Source organism: Contarinia nasturtii, unplaced genomic scaffold (genome assembly GCF_009176525.2).
Source record: "Contarinia nasturtii isolate CC-2019 unplaced genomic scaffold, AAFC_CNas_1.1 Cnas_scaffold_810, whole genome shotgun sequence".
NCBI classification, from domain to species: domain Eukaryota; kingdom Metazoa; phylum Arthropoda; class Insecta; order Diptera; family Cecidomyiidae; genus Contarinia; species Contarinia nasturtii.
Window position 1 is genome coordinate 3,004,935 of NW_022198157.1, and position 16,373 is coordinate 3,021,307.

Consider the following 16,373-nt stretch of genomic DNA (forward strand, 5'->3'; position numbering starts at 1 on the left):
TGGTGCAAATCTCTTAACACTATCTGTCGCTGTTGTTCGACATGTGTAAGCAATGAACATTGTGTGCCATTTTTCGTAAAAATGACTATTGGTATGTTATAGTGATAGCGTGAAATGAATGAGACATGCATAAACACAAACAGAAGCGCAAACACACATACATAAACCATTGAGTGAAACAACATAAACAGCAATTTCTGGCAAGTCCTTTTGCACAATCCAGCAATTGTGCTCGAGGCTAGGAATGCGTTTTCGGAATGTTACTTCACTTGTTATTTATCCCATTGCGTTCTCACATGTCTTTGTGCTTTGTATTGCCAAACAGGATCGACAAACATACTCGACTCATGTTGATACGATGATCGTCTGATGGCGACCGAACGAAACAATTGGAACGCGAAATATTTGCCAAACACCCACACTCAAACCCAACTCCTCTCACACATTCACTCACTCCATCGAACCGACCACCATTCTCTTATGGGACGAAATGAAAATGAATGCTCGGTAGCTTCTGACAATCATTCTTAATGTATGCTATTTGCAAATCCAAACCACAATATGGTATTTATGCGTTTGGACCGTCGCATTGCCTTTTGTTCCAATTCCAATTAATTTTATTAGAATTATGTGCAGAGCACTTTTGTCATCGTGAGCTAACTATTCATCTATATTATATACTTGAATATTTATACTTTATACATGTTATATGTATAGAAGATTCTCTCACACAGATAGAGTGAGAGGGAGAGAGAAAGAGGAGGACGAGATAAAGAGAGACGGAGAGTGAATGGAATACAAAACAAAAGTAAAACGACAATCGAATCGTGAGGCACTGATTCCGTTCGAAATGTCAAGTATTATGCAATGGAATTTCGATTCGAAAAACATTGGTATTGGTGGTTTTTTGATAGCAACAACATGATTGAAATAACAATGCTGGGAATTATTTGTGGCAAAGTTAGTTGATTTGGAATTCGAATTTAGAAACGACATTCATTTTGTTTGATTTCACATGTTGTGGCATTCCAACTATATCGGCGATAAAAACGGTGCCAATCTTATTTATAAATATTTATTAGATTTACATGATTTGAACAAAAAATCATTTTAAATGAGCAATTATTTAGAATAAATAAAAAAATTCAAAAACATTCAGAATCTCAGCTCAAATAATATTTTGACAATTCAATTCGCGCAATTCAAGCATTATCAATTGGATATAATCTTGGCATTTCATCCGTCAATTGTGTGGCTGATACCAACCGAAATGTTTTGGAAATCACATGAAGTTTTAGCGAGCATGAATGGCAAAAACTATACAGTTGCAAATATTGATCAATTTTTCTATGCCATAGGAGATTCAAACAATGTAGAAATTAGAAAAGATTCAGCCTCATATAATGGCAGGGAGGTACATAAAATTTTACTTTTTTGCCCAATGATGATTTTGCATGTATCTTTTTTTAAGTTTGAGGTTTGGCAAGAAATTTAATTTCAACCCATTCATGACGAAAGATGACGGCGTTGGAACAGTAAACAGACGGTCTTTATTCAGTTGTGAAAATTGGAAAAATAAATCAACCAATGCCAACCATAATATTTAAATTGAGGAATTTCAACATATGGATCACCAGGATATTATTAGGGATTACAGAGTTATCCGTTATATAAAGAAGATACTCTCGAGAAACTCAGAAAATATGAACAGAAAAAATACAACAAGAATTAAGCATTAAATGAGAGCTGAATTTAATACGAATAGCACAGAAAATATCATCATGAAAAACTCACATTCGAATAAACATAACAAGAAAATACAATAAAAAAAGTGATAAGTAAATGAACAAACATGTGGTAGACACAAACTAGAAAACTAAAAAAACTAAGAAAAATTAGCAATACTTATCACATGATTTTATGTGAAGCGTCACAATCTAGACAAAAACTGTTTCTTTATTTTACAGATTTTTGAGTAAGCATATAAGTACCAATATAAAAGAGTACCAATTCTTAGGAGAAATGCCAATAAGCTATAGATGTGAAACAACCAAAAAGTTCTTAAAAAAAGAATGTACAACAAAAATTTGATTTTGACAAATTTAATTTTTTATCTATTGTGCAACATTCCGAAAATGATTTTCTTTAAAATACATCTAGTGTCTCATAGAAAAACGATGATTCCATTCGAAACGTCAAATATTATGCAACGGAATTTCAATTCGAGCAGCATTGGCATTGGTGGTTTTTTGATAGCAACAGCCACGGCATGATTGGAATTACAATGCTTGAAATTGTTTGTGGCAAATTCGCGATATATTCACCAAGCAACAATGACAATAAAAACAACCACAACAACAGCACCAAAAAATGTGCGATGCATCATTTATAAAAACAATTCGAAGCATATAACATTTTTCACAAACAACAAATTGCGACATTCAACGCATGAATATATTCAACAAATTCTATATCTCTCACTCCATGTGTAGTTATTCCTCTCGTTTGTTGTCTGTCTCACTCTCATTTTTTGCGTCCTTTTCTGTCTCACACTTCGTTTGCTCGAATTTATTCAGCGGAAATATGTGTTCTCTTTAAATGTCGAGAGAAATACAGTCTCTCACTGGATGCGAATCAAGCATGCGGTTGTGTACCGAATTAAATGACTGTCACAATGCGAGATGGGATCGTTGTTGTTTTTTCCTCTTTCTCTATCTCTCTCGCTCTCTCTCCCACACAAATCACATGTAGCCAGTCACTCCCCCAAATACAAAGCGCCAAAACATTCAAATGACTTTAAATTTGGCCAGATTTGCATTTGAATTGTTATCGACTTTGAAACAAATATGTTTGATTTTCATGAAAATACATCCCCCAAATTCGGCGGACCTGTTTGTTTTTCCTTTTCTCATTATCAACAAACATTTGAAACACGCACACACACGTACATGCGCACCGATTTTAATTGTGTTGCTACAAAAACCGTCGAAAGACAATGACAAAGTAGCGTGAAAATGTTTTCTTTTGTTTTGCGGTGTGATCTTTATTTCGATTGTTTTTTTTTTGTTTTCAGAGAGAATGTTTGTGGCATCCGAATAGGAATTGGGTCAAATTCTTTGAGAACCGCGAAATTAATCGAAACGCTTGGTATTTTACAGCATCAAGATAAATACATGTGAACGTAATATCCGTTTCGTTAAAACGGTTTTTCTCACATTTGGAAAATGGAGAATAATTCGATTTTCGTGTAGGTCTTCTTTCCGTAAAAAATGTGTCTAAAATTATTTTCATTTAGGGGAGGGAAAAGAAACGAACGAAACACATGAGGTCAACCGTATTGAAATATGCTTTTCAGCATTTAAAACTTAAAGCGGATTTGTTACACTTCGTGTGGCAAATGAAGATTTTTTTTGTTATTCTTTTCGTATTCAATAGACTTCTAAAATGGTGTTTTTTTGTGAAATTAAGAAAGTAACATACTTATTTACACCAAGCCATAAGTTGAAATTCAATGGGGAGTACAATTGAGCAGGGAATTGTATTCGAATACATATGTCAGACCAGAATGTTGTATATGTCTTCCGACCAACATTGAATTTGATTAAAACTTGAAATGTTCATCTATTATTAGACATCAAAACGACATTTGGATTCGGCGAAAATGGTAAGCTTGAATATTCAAAATTGGATAAACATTTATGTGGTTTCTTTCTCTAATTCATTATTTTAAAACAATATGAACTTTAAATGATGAAAATAATAGGAGAATTTCATTCAACATTTAATTTTCATTCGAAAGAAACCAGATAAAGATAGATTGGTGCTCGAGAATCGAATTAAACATTGGATGTTATTGTGTAAAACTGACATGAAACTCGTTTAAAAGTTTTCGGGCGATGAATGAAATTAAAATGTTGATGGTCATCAAATTACGTGCGCGAAAGTCGTTGATGCTTGAAGCCGATTTGTGATGGATGCGCCAAATATACACAAATGAAGTAATTTGTTTCATTTCAACTTTTGATGATGATGAAATGATGTAAATTACATCAATTTCATCCACGGCTATACTTCGAGCAAATTTTACTTTTTCTTTTTTTTTTTTCCGTGGCCCGTACATATGGAAAATAAAGTGCTTTCAGATTGCAAAGATCTTGAATATGGAGAAAATCCCAGAGAAATGAATATCGATTTTGTGCTAGATACTAGATGCAAGCAGCTAATGTCAAAGTTACCGTATGTTCTAATGATGATGAAAAGCATGCTTTGGCATTATGATTGAGGTACATAAATTTGAATCTATTTATATTAACGCAAGAGAGAGAGAGAATAGTCCCCGCAGTTGCCAACAAAAATATTAAACGAATGAGAATTTATTAGATGTCGAAATCGATGATGATCAAATAAATTTTATGCTAACCAGAATTCGATGTCAATATGAGTGTTTGTTGTCCCCCCCCCCCTGGGTGGTGGGGAGGACGAAAAAAAAGAATAAAAATTCCATTTCGGTTTGAGTGAATCAAGCAAAAAAAAATATGATGAATACTTCAAATTTTTTCTTTCTTAATAATGCTGCCAAATGAATTCGTATTGGTGTTTTTTTTTTCTCATTTTTGAGCTCGGCCACTTTCGATTTCGATAATTTTCGTTGACTTAAATACAAAGTCAAATCATTAAAAGACTTATGCTGTGCGACAGCATGCTCGATAATTCAGTTTGAAAAGCTCTCACAGTGCAAATATACACTTTTATCAAGTATAACGGCAACAACAACAGCAAATGGCAGCGATTCAACAATTTGACAGTGGAATATCGTTGCTATTATAATTTCCGTGGTAAAACATCTACCACCATACCAAAATACCAAATTTATTTTGACGTTATTGTGCGCATCATCATAAAAACTAACTATTATAAATATGACATTCTTTATCATTATAACAAACTACATGGCAACAACAACCACATTGAATTACATTTATATTTGAAACTTTTGTGCTTTCGAATAGGTTTTGAAAAATATTGCATAGTAAGCAATTGAATTGTTTTCACAGGAAGAAAGGATTCTTCTGTTGCATTCGATTTCAGTTGTGACAAAGTAACACAATTTTCAAGAAAAATTGACAATGACGCATTCCATAGTTTTTTTTCCATAGAATATGCATGTGTGTTGGCGGAAAATCGAAATGTGTGTTCCATTTCTATGAGAGACAAATGATGTACCGTGTAAACTTAACTTCCTGCATTTTCAGTTTAAAACTATGGAGAATACATTGAATGAGAGTGCGCTCAGGTGAACTAAAAATGGTATTCATAAAAAGTTTAATCATATACACGTATGTATTTGAAGGGAGCACAAAAAATGTATATAGAGTCAAATTGGCTCAATTGCAATGCGACATTTGATTTTCTCCCAGCAAAGCGATCGTTTGCTTGGTTTCATTTGCATAAAATGTTAATCTGACACGTGTTAGATAGTTTTTACATCAGGTGCTCATCCGCAATTGTTATTCAAAAGCACTGTGCGCGTCGACAAAAAATAACCAATTTTTCGTTACCGCTTACTGCACTCTGCCACACATGGGGCGAATCACGCTAGTAAATACTAGAAAAACTAGTAAATCTAGTGCGAATAATGACGTCATAAATGAAGCCAACTTCACACCAAAGGCCATATAATTTCTATGAAAAATTACTGAGAGCCAACTTCACGCACTAGAATTTTCTAGTTTTCTAGTGAAATCTCATTAAAAACTAGATACACTAGAATTTCGTGATTGACCCCATGCTGCCACATCATTTTATGTAGAAGTCAGTTTAAGGCAAACAACATTCAGTTTTTTACGTTATTTTGTTGCACAGTTTTAGTCGTCAATCAAAGGTTTTTGTAGCAGCAAACGTTTACAACAAATCGACAATGTTAATTATTATATTTTTAATAATCATGCTGGATTATGCTCGGTTTGTTTTGATTGACACTCGGTGATGTGAGCTTCGTCCAGTTGGAACAACCCGAATTAAAAATATACAACACACATCGAAGTAGGAAGCGCACGTTTGGCTCACGTTCACGGGAAATTAAAACAACACAACTTTACCGCTTCGAATCTTTTAAGTAACTTTATTTAATCAAAATAAATCTCCCGAATAAACATGAACGTACCAAAAATGGGTGAAGTTAATCCTAATTAATCATTTGGACAGTTTTTGGGTGAAACTCAATGACATAAGCAGAAAAAAAAGACTTAGCTTGTGTGTCATAATCTCGAAATAATGTCAAAAATTCTTACAGAAATGTTCATTTGCACCCTTTTGCAGTGACACGGTGAGCGACCGTAGATAGCGAGGTGTGTGTGTGTGTGTGCGACATAAAACTCTATATTTAGACATTTGTATACATAAAATATGGTGTGTTTACAGTGCAGCATGGCAAACCAAATCAAAATCAAGCACAACAATATTGTCATCATCATGAGATGGGCGTCCTCATTGGATCACAAATCTATTGTGCAGCATGAATATGAAAACAATGCAATCTACAGCAGATTTTATTGAGTAATGAAAGTTTTTCGTGTGTATGTCTTACCATGCAATCCCATTATCTGTATAACGTTTCAATTTAATATCGAAACTATAAAAAACCAAACAAGAATTTCCCATTCCGATGAATGTACCTGAATTACTAATAATATTGGATCCATGCTTATGCTGTGCACACACACACACACTTTTGAACTCGATGAAGAATGAAAATTTACATAAATGTCCGAAGTGCAACAGTGAGCATTGAGGAAAAGTACGAATATCAACAGCGTGCCAAAGAACATTCAACGAAATTATAGTGGAACGTGCTTTTACAGCATCGGTCGTGCATCGAATTATGTATCCACACCAATCTCTGACCCAATTTTACCAAGTCTCAGTTCCACCTCCCCTCCTCTCTGTCACACACTCCTTCTCGCAACGCACGCTAGCCCCGATGATTCGCTGTCGAATTGCATTCAACACTATTAACATTTTTTTATGAAGGTATGCACGTACGCTTTGAAATAATAACCCTTAGTTAATAAATGTGTTTCATACCATTCGAGAGCTGAGTGTCATGGATATACCACGGCTTGTTTGTTGCATTGTTCAATAACCTAGTAAAATGTAATCGCAATAACCAACACGAATTCGATATGTGAATGGGTTAGATTTAAAACTTCACTTGTATTTTGAGTCTATAAAAGCGGAACAGTTCCATACAAAGTATGCTCATTTGTTGTTGACTTGAAAAACAACTCGAGTTTTTATCCCAAAACATTCATGTATCGATAAATTCTTGAAGTGATTGACTAGATTTACGAATTTGCACATAGTTTCTATCGCAATTGTATGTTACGCTCCTTCTTTCATCTCATATTCTCTTCCTAATTCTCTCTCGTTCATCGAACGGGATGGAACAAATCGAAAATTTGCAATATTCTCCAACTTTGTCAGACATAAGTAGGTCAAACGTCTACGTCTCGAGAGTGAGATGAAAGGTAACTGATAAATTATTCGACAAAAAAAACTTTCTCGTTTCCAACGATTCGTACATATCCTATATCCTATATACAGCACCTCGAAACCCATATAAATCAAAATGCACGGAACAATTTTTGGATCGGGAGAAAAATCATATGCCGCAGGGAAATATTAGTGATGTGTTCAACATATACTCATATTTTTAATAGTTTTTTTTTATTTGCAAATAAAAGAAGCGCTTCGAGATGTTTGAGAGTGTTAAAGTAGATTCGAATAAAAGATGTTTAAAAAAAAAAAAACTGAAATGATCACATAAAAAATGGTTTCTTCGGGAAACAAGTTTTAATATTAAAAACGGTTTGATTGAAAATGTTATGTTAGTTTTGAACCAGCATACACTCACACACACACCAATTATTGTTCCCAGTTAAAAGTTTGTGCTATGAAAAAATTTCCTCGTCTTTTTTAAAGTTTTGCATACATCTCTGAAGTGAATGAAGAAACTTGTTAAAGAATCCGATCGAATGTCTTACACATACATGCTTTAAATGTGTGCTTCTTTCGTCATTTTTCTTCCTGTATCCAGTTTTTGCCCATTATTCAACTTGTGCTACTTACATTTTCCTTCTTCGTTTCGATAGGTTGTGTATATGAGATGTTCCACTTGTAAATGGCAAATGTTCCAATGTTCCGTGCACATTTAAAACACAAATACTCAAATTACTACTTTCTGATGCATTCATCGTAGCCGAAAGAAATGCGAACTTTGCTTACCACTTAGTAATTCATCTCGGTTTGTAAATAGAAGCTCATTTTAAGCAGTGCTTGTAATTTAGTCGTGACGTCGTTATCAAATATAATCATCATTTGCATAGTGAATGGATGTGGGGTGTGTTTTCTCTCTCTCTTCTTATTTGCCTGCGTTCCCATTCACGTCCCGAGAAACAATTAAATCAAATACGATTGCCGTATCCGCAGAAGAAAAAAACATTTTAAAATGAATCATTTTAGTGCCTGGTTTTGAGCGACTGTCGGTAATAAATTTGAATTACTCATTGTCACATGCCTTTTTCCCGAATTCTCACAAACATTAAAAAGAACTGGTAATGAAAGCAAACGGAAGGGAAAAATTGACGATGTGATGGAATGAGTACGTCTGTGAATTTAGATTTCGTTTGTCGACAAGTTGATTGTGAAACATTTGAGCATTTTGATTGCTTGCCAAATGATTATAATAGCCACCCCAAAGGAGCATTAATTGTTCAACATTGCGGATTGTTTGGGTGCTTCGGGCACATAAATCTATGCGTATTTTTCTACCATTATCCATAAGCACCGGACTCATAATAACGCACAACTGTGTACACCATTCTTATAATTAGCAAAAATGTCGGCACATTGCTCGAATAGAGTTGATACAGTTTTTTTTTACTTGAAAATATTATTATATACTTGATACAAAAATAGACCGTAACCGTAAAAGTAAAAACGGATACATTTAGCAGTATAGATAAAATAGGTAATAATCATCATACACCAATCAAAACCCTAAATTCAAAATTGCTCATAATGTTTTCCCATTTTTTTCGACGTCTTCTTCTTTAAAAACCGTACACTTTTCGGCCGACCTACAAATTACTTTCAGCTATTTTCTCTCTAACACATAATTACTTACATGCGCCTAGACGTGAACGTAGAACTTTAGCCAATTCCCATGACGAAAATCAAGATTAACTAACAACCATAAATACGCTTTCGCCTAATTTGCTAATTAAAAATAATATTTGTTGCTATTGTTGTTGTTGTTGTTTTTGTTGGTACCACTAGTTAACAAAAATGATATTTCAGCCATAGATAATCCATGATAGTGATGCGCCTAAATGAAGTTTAGATTTTCCCGCAGCCGCTCGAGTGTTTTATCCACAGAATTAAATGTTAATTTAATTTGATTTCTAGTCGGGAAAAACTTTGATCGTATAACCATACTTCCGGGAGCTATTATGATTCATAGCAAAGTACTACAACCATTTAGCTCGTTAGTCTGCCAACTCTTGGTAAAAATGAAATGTGTGTGCGAGTGAGTGGCAAATGCTAAAAAAAAAAACAAAAATGTAACAAAGTGTTGTTTAAGTTGTCAAAGTTTTTTTTTCCATTCTTTGAGTTGGCAAAAGAATTGATTAAATGCAGCGAAAAGTTTACAATGAAATACTGCAGTTATAATTATATTTCGCAGCTTTTTTTGCCAATGAAACACATCCATCATCGACTTTCTTTAAACTTCCTTCCGTGATTACAGTTCCAGATTCGATGATCAAAAGAGTTCAATAATAATTTTGTTCCTGTTCTAAATTAACGGAAGAATAAAAAATGCCTCTTTTTTTAAAACAACAACATTTCAACTCGTAGGGAAATCGGTCAAAAGTTATAAATTTTCAGTTCAACGAAATTCGAAAAAAAATCAATAAATTTGTTTTCGTTTGATTTCGAAACAAAAACGGAAGCAAAAATGAAACATCCTGCTCGATAATTGAGGAAAGAGAAAAAAATATATTTTACACACCATTATACAATGCATTCAGTATTAGTTGAATGTAATTTCTGCGTTACATTACCCATTTAATGGAGTATCGTTAGCATTTTGCCACATGTATGTTCGGCACTTCATATGCAAATATCTAAAAAAAATTGCATAAATTTCTTCGTGCATTGCATATGGACGGAGATAGAGATATGAAAGAGGGGTGGGAGAAATCAAGTGTGTGCTGGAATGTTGGGGTGATGGCAACGGTGATGAAAATATGGAATGAAATCGTCGTACATGTAAAACCCAAACACAACAGATCCAAAATGATTACAATGTAATGTTTTTCGTGTATTTATGGCATGAAGTGCTCACACTGTGTATCATTATGCGTGGCAAATAATTACATGAAAGTTCTAAAATTCGTGAATAATTGCACATTCACATGAAATGGTTGCTAACAAGATATGCCGTAAGTACTTTGTTCAACCAAACCGCTGAACAAACTAGAACTATCTTCTACTCATCAGAATGCTCTCTTTCTTATCTTGCTCTTCATTATCTTTTCTCTCTTGCACCCACGCGTTCTCTCTCTCTCTATAACATTTATATCGGTTGGTAAATATTTGCAAGCAATGTGTGTATGTTTGGTAGTGAAATAAGAGTATTTTAAAGGCACTTCGTCGAACGCAACATCTAATGTGACTGTTTTATGTACAAACAGTGTTCGCGATATATTTATGATGGGATGCATTCAATATGGCCTGCAAGCGTGTGTTTGTTTGATGAAAACTAGGGTAAATTTATGTAAACATACACGGAGAGTTGGTGCTGCTATTCTCCCTGTGTGTTCTCTCACTTCTACATGCATACGCTATATATAATTTGCCAGTGGATTGAATTTTCAATGCACGCACGCTGCCTCACCATGCTGCCCACATCACTGCAACGTATTGCAGCCGTAGTGCTTATATTCAGCTATGGCACAGGCAAAAATTCAAGCTTTCAGCTCCAGTCTTTTGCAATAGTCTCTACCGTTAATTCCAAACTCGTCTGCGCTATTTAATTTTAACACCATATACCAAATACTCGCCAGCGCATACCAATAATACATCGTAATCCTAGAAATGTGTTGAGTTTTTTCGTATATTTCGATGAGATTCTGTAGATTCTTCTTTTTGGTGTAATACGAAAATTCTCTCTCTGAAAAATGGAATAGTTTCTGAAGTTGAAGATTCTGATGGGTAATCGGATCCCTCGGACCTCTGATTATAAACTATGGCCCATTTTATTTGACCTTTCTATTTTGCATTGGAATGACATTTTGACCAGAAAAGTTCATTTTCTCGTTAAATAGACTTTGGGCGTTACATGTGCTCATATATTGCCGGTAGACTATGGCCCGTAGTTCACTCAACAACTGTCAGAGACGGTACTGTACTAAATTTATGACGTCACAATGTATAGGATGTTTATCTCGCAGCGAGACTCTCGGCATAATACTGAATGCATCTCTGAATTTTGTATTTCAGGACCAGAAAATGATTTGAAATCTTAGTCTGAACTGAAATATGTTTAAGTTAAATTTCAAATCAAATAAATTGGGCTGGAAATTTCAACTCTTACAATCAAATACATAAAATTGATTGTTGATTCAAAATAGAGAGCTCTGAACCAATACACTTGCCAATTCGCTATGGTCTGTTTAAGCGTTCGTTAAATAAGCGTTCCACTTGCAAGTATTCTGATTCCGGCCATACATTGAGAAAAATTCTTCCACATCTTACTACAAAATGGCATTTTATCCACAGTTTTTCATCTTACTGTTCTTCATTCATTTGTGTGTAATTTCATTTTTGCTTTCATTCTCCCACTTCATCCTCATTCACAATTCGCAGTACTACAATATTTTGTTTTTGTTCCGGTTGTGATGCTTTTTCATTACGCGTTTTTACTAACATTTTTATGCTCACTGCTATTATTCCATATTTACTCCCCCATAAAGACTTCGGTAGCACTCGTGCATTGTGGCATTTACTATTTTATTCGCATATACAATCGGATGTCGCACAAAAGGAAGAGAGGCGACGAGAGAGAGAGAGAGAAATATAAATGAATGAAAGAGAGTGGAGGAGGATGGAGACAAAGATGGGGAAAAAAGCAAAAGAGAGACCGAGTAAATACATTAGTTATCGTTATGAAGAGAAACTATAAAAAGCAGCATATATGTGGCGAATAAAATGTCGGAAATTAGGTCAGTTCTCAAATACGATGCACATATTTCGATTATTTCAATTTTCAACAGTGGGATTTGCTTGAAAACTACATACGAATATTGTACGATATTCTATATGTATGTACTATGTTTTTCCAACTCGAATTTAGCCTCGTTTACGTTTATTCTTCTCCGAATCTTTTGCGTAGTTTTTTCTTTGCTGCCGTTTATTTTTCAACTTCTTCTTCTTTTTTTGTTGTTTCGAATATTGCAATTCCCTTCGAATTTGCTGATGACGTACATTTATTTGTTCTCGTCTTTCTTTTCGGGTGTTTTCAAATTGCTTTAGGAATATAAATAAATTGAATTGTCTACTTCGTGGTTTTGAATCGTAAAAACTTGCTCATTGTGGATTCTTTTTATATCATTGATTTTTCAGCATATATTTGGAAGAAGAATGCTTTTTTTCGTTCTTTTACTTTATTTACGATTTAGTGAATGAAATTCGAAACGAAAATACAATCAAACTTTTTTTAAAGAAGAAAATCACTCAAAACAAATCCAGAACATTTATGATTGTCATTCTCAACGTAATTTGAATCGACCATAACAATCGCTAAAAAAACACCATTCAAATGTATATCATATTGTTGTGTTTAAAGAATTTTTCCACATTTCTTACGGAAAATGAGAGACCATGAAGGAGAAAGGAAACGAGGGCTAGACAGACGGAGAGCGCGCGAAAGTGAAAAGAAAACATTAGTGTTTTGAGATGAAATATATTTCGATATGCTGATGTGCAAATATTTACCGGACCAAATTACCATTTTAAAAGAAGTAAAACTCTATTTCGGCATCGAAGAAAAAGTTCACGTTTCATTTATATCACAACACAAAACTGGAATATCCTTATGAACAAATGAACAATTTAAGAGTTCCATTCCCTAGTTCTTTCTCTCTCTTTCTCTCTCTCTGTGTTTGTGGCTCCAGGATAATTTAGTCGCGGAATCGGTTCGACAATAGTCTTCGAAAATGCGGCTCTCCTTCTTTTTCACTTAAGCATAAAACCATTAGCAAAATGCATTGCAACGCCATAGAATACAATATAAATGAAATATTCCATTTTGTGTTGTGCTGTGCCAAAAAGCAATTTAAAATTGAAAATAGAGTGCACATCTTGTGTGCATATTTTCGTGTGTGTGTATGTATATGTTTGTCGTGAAAAATTAATATGCGCTTTCAATATAGAATTTGCTCCTATTTTCCATTAAGTTTATTCTTTTGTTTGGTCCAAGATTTATGCATTCTCAGTCATTCATTCGTACTAATCGTCATTGTATTTCGGAAATGGAAAATAATTACCGAACGATTTGGACTAAATGAAAAAGGAGATAAAGGGAAAAAAATGTGTGGTATTTTGGCGAAAATGAAAAAGGAGTGAAAATTTGTGTGATGACAATGACAACGTACAAATAAAACAATAGAAAGGCACGAAGTTACCACAGCCGCGTACACCCCAAAAAAATGCACATCGAAGAAATTTGTGACCCAATAATTTTTTCTCTCTTACTTTGTTTGTTTGTTCATTGAATAAGACCACCATTATATTTGATTCGTGCGCTTTTGTTCTAAATCACAGTGAAAAAACGACCATGCTGAAGAATCGGGGGCAAATTGCGATAATGCTTACTCCTCATTCATCTGCTAATGTCAGTCAGTACTGTCGTCGTTTTCGTCGACGTTTGAATCCTTTAAAAAAATATATTCGAAAATCGTCGGTTCGTTTATGCCATTGGCTATGTAGCTTTCTGCCTCTCTAGCTACCTCTTCCTTTCTGTTCCATTGGCAAACCGAAAAGTGTCATTGGATTGTGATTTCGCTATTTTTGAGCATTTGGCCTGAATTAACTTGAATGACATGCTATATTCTCAAATATTTTATTCATTTCGTAGCAGAAAAAAAATTCATGTCAAATGTTTACATTGCCTTTTCCAATTCTTATGTTCACAATTCATGTTGAATTTCGCCCGAGTAAAATGCTTATGCTGCGATGCGCACATTCAAAACGACCAACCGGCGTACATTTGTAACAAGGCTTCGTTTGTAATTTGGTGTATCTTTCTCTCTTTTTGTCGCAATTTGAAAAAAGAAGAAGACGGCTTCTGAGCAATTTGATGTTCTGCTTTGATAAAATGGCACGAAGTGCGGAAATGTAATGTTTATGATGTCAATCAAAATGAGTTTCTGCGAATGGAATATCGCCCAAATGCGTGGGCGATTGCATTCAATTCTGATTTCCATTTGAATGATGGAAATCGATATCCAATTTTGTTTGTGTTACTTGATTGTCATTTTGATTTCGAAGTTCAAACGTCAAATCAATAGAAGCAAAGAACGAAGGGGTCTTCTGTTTGTTGTTGCTGTGCTTCAAAACAGCAAACGCGTGACTCTTTCTTCTTTTTCTGGTTGCATAATGAATAGCAGTTTATTTATCTGTTGATGCTTCTTTGTCGCTGATTTTGGATTTATCGATTTAAAGAGGTAAATGTTGTCAAATTTCCATAAATAGTACACAATTCTCGTAATTATTTTTTTGGCAACATTTAAAATCCCTCGTTTAAAATCCAAATTGATTGCTATAAAAAGAATCAAATTTCATTTTAATATTGTATAATTTCGCTCTTTAATTTTACATCGTTGAAAATGTATAGCAATCACGAAAATAAACCTAAATCAAGCAATTCCTTTAAATAAACATACCTAAATTGTGCACAGACACTCGATTTACATAGAAAATGTGCTGCCCCAATTTCACTCCAGAATCGCTTTCACCGCAAAGCAATCGCACTGAATAAAAACGCATTTGAAATGTTCGTTGGTAAAAGAGTTTTCAAATTGTTTTTCCCTTTTATTCGATTATTTGTGTTTGTTTCTAAGTCACTTGTTTCGCTATAAAATCATTTCAATACCTGAAAAGATGTCGTTCCCTTTAATTCGCCTTTTACAAGAGCACAAATGTAACAAGCTGGAAATGTTTTGTCTGTTTTTTTTCTCTCTCTTATTTGCATTTCTAAAATACAAAAGCCAAAAGACGTATACTGTTCAAAGGTTTAAAGCTCTTAAACAACAAACAAACAAACGCAAATGTTTGATGTGAAACGTAAAAGATAGACGACAGTAAAAAGAATAAGAATACTCTTTTAAATAGTAAAAACATAATGGAATTATTATGAATACTTTACTACTGCGAAGTAGTTGAAGTAGTAGTTTTGTGTAGAAAATTGAAATCATTTAATTAACCACAAATCTATGAGTGAAATCTGCAAGAGTGTAACTCTTTTATGTTTCTTTATGTGTATGTTGTGTGTATGGAACGAAGAGATTGGGGATATGTTAACCTATATACCAGTGCATATCAAATAAGCAGCTATTCTTTTGACAATTCAATTACACACAGTGAGGAAAATAATACTCAAAACTTTTTTTCTGGTTGATGTTTCCATTGTTGAAATTATACACTGAGAACTTCAAACTTATTCGAATATTTTGACAGATTCTTGACTGTAAACTTGAAATTAGGAATGTCATTCGTGGTAAATTTGACATAAAAAACCAACTTTTTAATAAAAAAAACTTTGTGGCAATAAAAACCACTCGAATTCGCATAAATATTCTGTGTGTGTGCTGCTGTGTTTGTAGTGCTCAAAATGAATCTTGCACACGATATGAATGCATTTACATACGAAATGATTCAAATGTGTGTTTACATTGTGAACAAAATGTCAGAAATGATAACACAGCTACAATGTAGACGAACAAAAAACGTACGCGTGAAATATGATGTATGTTTGCGTAGTGCTCAGTGTGTGTATACATATGAGTGTGTGCATAAAACCATATGCACAAATTGCATTTAGATAAAATACTTTGAGCTCGATGTTTTGTAATCAGATTAATTCAAATGGAAAGAATAAGATGAGAAAGTGGTGGATTCAAAGAAAATATGGTAGCTCCAGAGCATTGCTCATTTAATACTTTCTACGTTCATGCTTGGTCTTGTGCCGTATGTCTTGAACGATGTGACGAGAATCTTGAAGAATTCACACGAAAAGCACACACACATACTCC